Source organism: Ictalurus furcatus, chromosome 9 (assembly GCF_023375685.1).
Source record: "Ictalurus furcatus strain D&B chromosome 9, Billie_1.0, whole genome shotgun sequence".
Classification (NCBI taxonomy): Eukaryota; Metazoa; Chordata; class Actinopteri; order Siluriformes; family Ictaluridae; genus Ictalurus; species Ictalurus furcatus.
In genome coordinates this window covers 15,678,531-15,687,867 of record NC_071263.1, presented here as the reverse complement: position 1 = coordinate 15,687,867, position 9,337 = coordinate 15,678,531, and positions in this window count along the sequence as shown.

The following is a 9,337-nucleotide window of genomic DNA, read 5'->3' as shown; positions in this document are numbered from 1 at the left end:
CCTGTCGTGTATGGAGGAGCAGTAAAAGAAGAATCTCAAAAGAATTTGAAAACTTTATCAGACCTGAATATGGACTCTTGCTGTTTTCATTGAGTTTCACAATGCCGCTTTTGAATTTCAGTACTCTGGATTACTCTGCTAGGGCTGTTTGTACAACTTACCAGTATTGTTTCTCTCATAAGCTTAGCCTCAGAGCATTCATTCAAGTCCCAATAATCTTAATCTTGCCTACAGAGACGAAAACTGAAATTATTCCTGACTACTCTTTATTTTGAAAGAGTGCCATGATGGTCCAACATCGTTACCAGCTTTGCAAAGCAGTTTGTAAAGATATGATCACCCTCTCAGCAAGACAAGTCATCTTGTAATTATTAATCTCATTTTAAATAGAATTCAGTTTCTATTTCACTCATACTCTTACATTTTTATTTTCTTTGTGGTAAATTTAAATGGCCAGAAAGGGTTTTGCAATAAATTTATGCACAAACTGTTTGCATTTATAGTATCCATGGGGTCCAAAGATGCCACTGATTGGTAATTTGCTTTAGTACTAGTTTGCCTATTTTCATATTTATTAAAATATTCATATAAAAAATGTTGCCTTAAGGTAGTATATAGATAGATGTGTAAATCCTAAATCGAAAGCTTTGTAACTACACAACACAGCTTCAGTGTCAATCATCATTTAAATGTTTTTATTACTGAACATTTTACACTGAAAATACTTTGTGTATGTGGTATTTGGTGTCTAATATACCAAAACATCAGTAGAAGGTTTCTATCCTTGCTCGTTTAACATCATTTAGTTCTGCATGATTCAATAAAAAGGGAACATTTTAACCAATAATCTAATAAAGGGATTCATCTCTTTACTTCATTGCTGCTACATTCAGAAATGCTGAATATTCTAAATGCTTGAGCATATATAAGAAGCAATATTTAAACATTAAACTTTGAGGGTTTTTTAAAATATAATTTTAGAAACACATACATGCACTGAGACACACACTAGCCTTAATCACAGCTTTTAGACCTCTCGTCTGCAGATTTGTGTCAGATCAATATTTTGTTCAAGCCTCATCGCTTCTCTGTTTACTTTGGCTAGTGCTGCCATACGTGCCAAGTCCTCACTCTCTGTTTGGACATGTGACTGTGTAATAATGACAGGTAGACGAACTAATAGGCAGTGCAATATCTGTGGCTTGACCCTGTGTGCCTTTCCTTAATTGATCCATTGATTAGCATGAGGCTCATCAGTTGGAGGGTGACCAGACCTTCTCAATGGCCTTTTCAGTTTGAGGACGAATGGGCGAACACAGTTTATTCATCCTACCTATTTATTATCCTATGGTAAGTGAAAACTAAGTGTAAAGGCTAAAAGAGAACAAATATTCAATTTGTTTCTTGTTTATTTTGTTTATTGGCCTTTTTAGTAAAAAGAAAATCCTGATGATCCGAGAGCTAATTGTGTTCTGAAGGTATCAAAAGTATCAGGTAGCATTTGTGTTTCTTTCTTTTAAATTGCAGCTTTAAAGAATCACCTTGCCCATTGTGTAATCTCCTTTCCAAGTATCCAAATCTAAACTCACTCTGGCCCAGCTGAAGCCATGCTCTCAATGGCCTATATGTACACTTGGCCAAGCTATGCAAACTTCCACATGTGGATGTCAATCTTTTCTATATTTGCCATGAGCTTTATCAGGCCTTGATTAGTTTCCAGAGCAAATTTGGAGTGTAAGAAAACATCTGCAGCGTGCGAAGTGTAAGCCAGCAGTCTGGGCCGCAGCATGTCGCAGAATTTTTACATGGCTGTGTTTGCTTGAATTATAGCCTTTGGGTAAAGCAAGTAGTGCACCTGCAAGATTTTTAAGCTTACTTGATCCTTTTGTGGCTTTTTTGTGTCTGTGTTGCCTTGGATGGTAATAGGGACATCTATACAATGCAATCAGTGAAAGCTTTCATGTTATTCAGCTTGATTTTACTGGTATGCTTTGTGCTCACTTCAAATGAACACTTAAGAAAAGTTTCTGTTTTTACTTATTACATTTATTCAGATTGACTGGTGCAATGATGGAGACAGTATCTTTAGTGAAGGCATTAAATAAACATGGTCCTCTTTGCAAAATAGATAGTAGAAGAAGAAAAAGAAGCAGATTGTCCTGTTTTAAAAATCTCTCATATAGGATTCATAGGGATTTGCCATGGGGAAATTACATACTTAAGTGTTTTTCTTTTGTTTTATGTATATGTGTATATATATATATATATATACTGTATACTCTATAGTATTATAAGGATCTAATTGTAGTCAATAGTGTAGGATCCAATCGATCTTTTCTACAGTTCTGATTCGCTTTTTCCTCGATTCTCTCCAACCTGTGCACTGGGTTGATGCCATGGCAACAGTGGAAGCTCTGAAGCTCGGTGCAATAACGCTGCTTTGATCAGCCTGAGATTCCCGTATTGACCACACTGGAAAAGATTAAATGCTGGTGACATTTCTAGGTGAAATTTGCAATTTCCACAAATATGACTTGGCTGGGACGCGGCATGACAGCACATAAAATCAATACAAATAACCTGAATCCCTAATACCTTGATCCCTGTTAGTAGAGGGATGCATTACAACTAAGACACTGGGAGTGGGAGCAACAGCTCAGGAGCTGATCCCTGATTCCTATCGACTGGCTCCAGGCCAAACACTGCCGCAATAACAATTAGGTGCACGAGTTTGCCAATTCTCTCCTCCAACAGCTCCACGTGCCACAGTGCAGGCCAAGCAAGTGAGCCAGAACACAACTCTTTGACTAGAGTACAATTTACTTCTCTAGCATCATACCTGTATAGAGCACATAGCTTTGTTTTGAAAGTCAGTTGACACGGTCAGTTTCTTTCATTAAGTATGACTCTCAAATACAATTCTGTAAGTTTGACAGTGACTGCAAATGTGGAGGGTCTCACGATTGAGTGGTATGTTTTCTTTACTGTCTTTCGTGACAATAAGAGAATAAGTAATGCTGCCTGAGCTTTTCTGTCAGTAAGCATTAAAGTGTTGCATGGTGATGGTGGACAGTTGGAATGTGAAGAATATCTTAATCTGTGTCTTTCAGAATCTATCCCTTCCCGTGTGGTCAGGGAATCCAAGTCACAGGTGACCCGTGACGTTGTGTGTGTGTGTGTGTGTGTGTGTGTGTGTGTGTGTGTGTGTGTGTGTGTGCACGCTTGAAGCAGGTACATAGAAAAGGAACAGGTTCAGACTTCTCCCCCTCCTGCGGCTCTGTTTGCAGTGTATGTGTTGGTTTTAAAAGGCAAGCAGGAGTAAAAGAAGAGCCATCATCATTACGCTGAGAGGTTGAGCCGCACTGGCGTAATGTGTGTGCTGAGTTGCTCTGTCTGTTTGTAAGGCCCTCAGCAGAAGTGTGGCGCTTGTTGACATTCTCCATATAATATTGTTTGAATTTTTCATCAAGATCCCCGCCTCTGTTACAAGAGCTCTTTTGTTTCCAGCTTGTTTGTACATTCTTCGTGTGTGTGTGTGTACCTACCTCTTCTTGTATTTGTTGTCCGTATGTTTTGCTTTAACTGAAACTCCTAAAAGTCAGGTCTTTTTTAACCAAGGGGGTTGGAGGGTTGTGAACAGCCTAGTTGCAAAACCACTCACCCCCAACACACACACACACACACGCACGCACACACACACACACACACACACACACACACACACACACACACACACACACACACCCCCCTTTTGCTGGCACCTTTTGTGCAGGGGACCCTGACGTGGCCTTGAATACAGGTCACCACAGGTTACCCATGAATAGCCGGGTGTCTGCGCGAGACTGAATGAGGGTGATGCACACTGTTAAAAATGACCTGCCTCCTATCAGTGGTGGTGACATTAAAAACAGCTGGCCCAGACATTCGCCCCCTTTTCAGGGCCATGAAAGTTGGTTTTCTCTTTGTGCTGCTCATTGTGCCAGCTCGCTCTTGCCTTTTGTCGCACCATCAGAGTCAGAATCGTAAAATGAGTTCATCTTCAATTCAGAGTCTGTCCTGTTGTACCTCCTGCTCCACAAATCAAGGAACTGACTTCATTCCAGTTTGTGTCTGGTTTCAGGAAATTGGTCAGTTTCAGCCTCACTGGGATGAACGTTCTCACTATAAAGAAAGCAGATCATTTTGGCTGTTTCTTTTTTCTGTACTATAAACAATGATTCACTATGAAATTGATGAGTGTACAATAGGGCAGAATCATAATATTGTTGCTTGTTTTCTCGTTTAGAAGTCAAGTTTTTTTTTGCTACTTAAATTTGATTACTGCAACTGAATTGACTGTTTAGGTTTTTACCTTTGTGGAGAATTGAAATCAGTAAAACTACTGGGTTTAACAACTGTGGATGAAGGCTGTGATGCGTACTTTTGCACTTTGGTTCATTGAGGCATTACTTTTTTCTTTTTCTTTTTTTATGAGAGTCAGTGCAATATCCACAAAGCCACTGTGGGATGGAGCTCTGTCTCTGTGTGTTAATGAATTTGTAGAGTGTGTGTGCTCTTATTGGGGTTAATGGAAGGGGATCATCCCAATGGCACAGCCCACTCTTTCAAGCCCGCTCTCCGTGGATGTTTCCGGAAGCAATCCTTTAGTCCTTGCGTTGTCTCCCCGCCTCCTTCTATTGTTCTCGACTCTCCAGGGGCCCCTCTTGCTTTATCTGGTTCCAATTCTGTGTGCCACTCATCCCGCCCCCTATCTGAATGTCTGCTATATAGTTGGGTTATCTTATCGGCCATGTCATCTCTTTATCAGCTCTATCCCGACCCCCGGCACCCGGCTGATCGCTCAGCCTGCCTGCCTCTGTGCCTCAGTGTTCTCCACACACACAAACACACACACACACACACACACAGAGAGAGAGAGAAAGGCATACTGAATGTCACTCCTCTCCTCTTGTACTACTCTGATGATATCCATCAAAATAGACACAGCAGATTGTGTAAATTTACTTTTTTTTTTAAAAATTATTCATGTAGAAAAGTAATAGTGATTGTCCAAAATGATGATCACTACATTACTACTGGTAAACCTGAATATTCTGCCCTATAGGGAATGTCTCTGATCATTGTGGTTTGTCTTTGTAAGTAGAAAGTACGGTTTGTAGCTTAAGGTAAAAGTCTCTGTTGGTCTTTCTTATTCCTGTGTCACTCAATAACACAGCTCACCAAACTTTTCTTTTTGTTCTTTTTGTTCTCTGTCTCTTGCTCTGAATGAGCTCAAAGCCTCTGCTGCTCATTGGCTGCTGAAGGACGGGATTGGTCATGTTCGCCTTAGTGAAAGGTGAAACCTCCTCAGCTGCTCGGCTCATTGTACCAGTCTCTGGCTGACAGCAGCTGTCTGTCTCTTTCTCTTTATCTCACTCGCTCCATCAAGCTACTGGTCACACGCACATGCAGCCGTCCCACCTTCATCAGCAACGTTCAGATGCTCAGTAATAACCACGTCATGTTCTGTGAATGGTAATATTCTCTGTAAAACAATTACATCAATGTAGATTAAAATAGAAACGCCACATCACTGGCAAGAATGATGTCATCTGTTATCTACCATGACAAATGACTAACACTGTTTCTCAAATCCAGTTTACCTGTGGTGTTCTATCACTTACAATTTTGTTGTGTTTTATTAATCATATTCCATCTGTTTTTACTTTACTTAAAATAATTGTTAGTAGATTAAAAAAAAAGAACAATAATGTGCAGCAATTCATTTTAATACTCAAAAAGTATGAGCCACAAATACATATTTTAAAAAGAGCTTTAAAAAGTGGCAACATATGTAACATCTGACTGGAACAGAAGATACAAATACAATGGATTATCAATCCAACCGCAAGGTGATTCCCAAGATCTCATCTAAGCTAATTGTCTTTATGCCATTTCATCATATTCCAATCTTAATGTCTTGCCAAGCTTTATAATGCACAGTTATTTATGGGGCCTTTAATGGCCTTCACCTTGTGTCCTTCGCTCTTCCTGCTCTCCTGTATGACCCTGCCTTCTCCCATTCATACATCCATACTCTCTTTGTCTGTACTCTCTGCCCAAACTGAATGGCATCTATCTCTCCCAGGCATGTACTGTACAGCTGGCACAGAGGGAAGCAGAGAGGGAGGACAGAGTTGAAAGAAGGAGCTTCTGCTTTTCTACACCACTCAGGTACACCTGTCACCAACCAACCCCCGCTCCCCTCCTCCCCCTCACTGCTCTCTTTGCTGCAAGTGAATAAAATGAGATCAAACAGTGTGCGTGAGTTGATGCCTGCGAGGACAAGGCCAGACTATCACCTGCTCCCACAAGCCTTAGTTAGCTCTTTTACATGCCGCTTTATATACAAGTGCAGTCACCACCATGACTCAGAACTATTTGTCTTCTGTGTTGATACTTGTTTATGTGGTACTTTATTGCCTGTAATGACCTGTACGGTTTACAAAGAATATTTTATCATAATATTTCATGTGTGAAGTACAGTGGATTCAAGGTTTTGACAGTGTAACACAGTATATGGTCCCTAGTTTAAGCAGAAATGAGTTATAATACTTGTAATTGTTATACAATTATTACATTATAGAGAATTTTTTATTGATTTGATGTTGATTTTTTATTAGAACAACTATTATAACAGATTAAATAGGACTGATTAACAGCTACTGAATATTCTTGTTCACAACAAAATTTAAACTAGGTCTGTCCATAATCCCTAAATATTTTAAAACTGTGCGCTGTAGACTGAAAATCATAGTCCAGCTCCTTAAGCATTTCTCTGAAAAATAAAGCTGCTTTTAATCTGGGATTGGTCGTTGCCACGTCAAGTCATTACCACTTTTCATCCCATTTTTTTTTATCACTTTCCCCACCTTAAATGTATGGGACTGTGACCTATAGCCATGATTCTCAAAGTAGGTCCTGTGAAGTATACAGTGCTGTGAAAAAGTATTTGCCTTGATTTCTTATGTTTTTTTGTATATCTCATACTACATAGTTTTAGATCTCAAACTAAATAAAACATAAAATAAAGACAACCTGAGCAAACAGTTTTTTTTATCGAAGCAAAAAGGTTATCCAACACCTATCACCAATGTGAAAAACTAATTGCTCCCTTAAACTTAGAATCACGTTGTGCAAACTTTAGCAGCAATAACTGCAACAAAATGCTTCTGAGAACTGTAAATCAGTCTTTCACTTACTTCGAGGACTAGGATTTACTCCTATGCTTTGGATCGTTGTCTTGCTACATAATCCAGTTGCGTTTGAGTTTCAACTTACGGACTGAAGAACGGACATTCTCCTTTAGAATTTTCTGGTAGAGAGCAGAATTCATGTTTCCCTCAATTATTGCAAATTGCCCAGGCCCTGAAGCAGCAAAGCATCCCCACACCATCACACTGCCACCACCATGCTTGACGTAGGCATGATGTTCTTTTTGTGGAATTCTGTGTTTGGTGTACAGCAGATGTAACGGAACTTCTGTCTTCCAAACAGTCCATCTTTCACCTCATCAATCCATAGAACATTCTCCCAAAAGGATTAAGGTGTATTTTGGTATAATTCAGATGAGCCTGAATGTTCTTCTGGGTTAGCAGTGGTTTTCACCTCGCCACACTTCCATGGATGACATTTTTGCCATTTGTGTCTTTCTGATAGTGGAGTCATGAACTTTTAGTGATGCAAGAGAGGCCTATAGGTCCTTAGATGTTCTCCTTGGGTCTTCTGTGACTTCCTGGATGAGTTCTTGCTGTGTACTTGGAGGAATTATGGAAGGTCGGCAAACTTCTAGGACGGTTCACTATAGGGATGTGGCAGTGAGGACATTTTCCCATCGGTTAATCGAAGTGTGACTGATATATTTCAGTCATCTTCTTCCTCGTCATTTCTGGAATTTCTTGGCATAGTGTGTTACTGGGTAAAACCTTTTAACCAACTTCATGCTATCGATAAAGTTCTATTTAAGTGTAGATTCTGATTGAACAGGGTTTGCAGTAATCAGGCCTGGCTGTGTCTAGTCCAGCTGAACCCCATTATGAATGCAGTTTCATATATTTGGGAAATTAGCAACTATGGCGGGAAAATACATTTTCACACAGGCCCAGATGGTATTGGAGAACTTGTTTGCTTCAATAAATAACTATCATTTAAAAACTGTATTTTGTGTTTACTCAGGTTGCCTTTGTTTTATCTTAGATTTTGTTTTAATTTCTGAAGCAATTTAGTATGAGATATACACAAAAACAGAAGAAATCAGGATGGGGAAAATACATTTTCAAAGCACTGTATTGAGGTGCATTTTGTTACAATTGTGGAAATCATAACTCACCATTATTAAAATGGTTATTAGGTGTAACAGGAGGAAACCATATGGAACCAGTGGCACTGAGCATACATTAACGTTGCCAGTGGGGCTCGCTACAGCCTTAGTCACTGGGGAGGCCTGTATGGTTTTGGTTGCACTAGGCATGTTGGCAAAGCTCAAGAATGAGCAGGGTAATCCTGTGACGACTGGAGGAGGTGCGACAGGCAGTAATGCCATAGCAGATCAACATCTACCTGTGTGATTAATATTCATATAATTATAGAGCTTATTTGACTGGTCACTTGAATTAATTGGTTTTAATCCAGACATCAATAACTCAAGTAGGTAGCCCTATAAATAAGGTTCAACTAAAAAGATAAATTGTCCGTAGATGTGAATGTGTGAATGAGTGTGTACATGTAGCCCTGTGAATGACTTGCATTCCTTCCAGGTATATTCTTGCCTCATACCAGTCTTCTCAGGCTTTGGGTGGTTACAAAAGATGGATGGATGAAGGGTCTTTATGATGAATATCTGAAGATAGACATTCCTTGGTTCTTTAAATTTGAGTTTTACTTTTCTTTTTAACTTGTTTATTTATTATAATTATAATATATATATATATATATATATATATATATATATATATATATATATATATATATATATATATATATATATATATATATATAAATTTATTATTTAGTTTGATCATGATACACTTGATTGACAGATTTATTTATGTAATTTATTTATGTATAATATACACGTTACATATATTTATACAACCCCAATTCCAAAACAGTTGGGATGCTGTGTAAAATGTAAATAAAAACAGAATGCAATGATTTGCAAATCTCATAAACTCATATGTTATTCACAGTAGAACATAGAAAACATATCAAACTGAGGACATGTACCATTTTAAGTGAAAAATAAGGTAATTTTGAATTTGATGGTCGCAACATGTCTCAAAAAATTTGGGACGGGGCA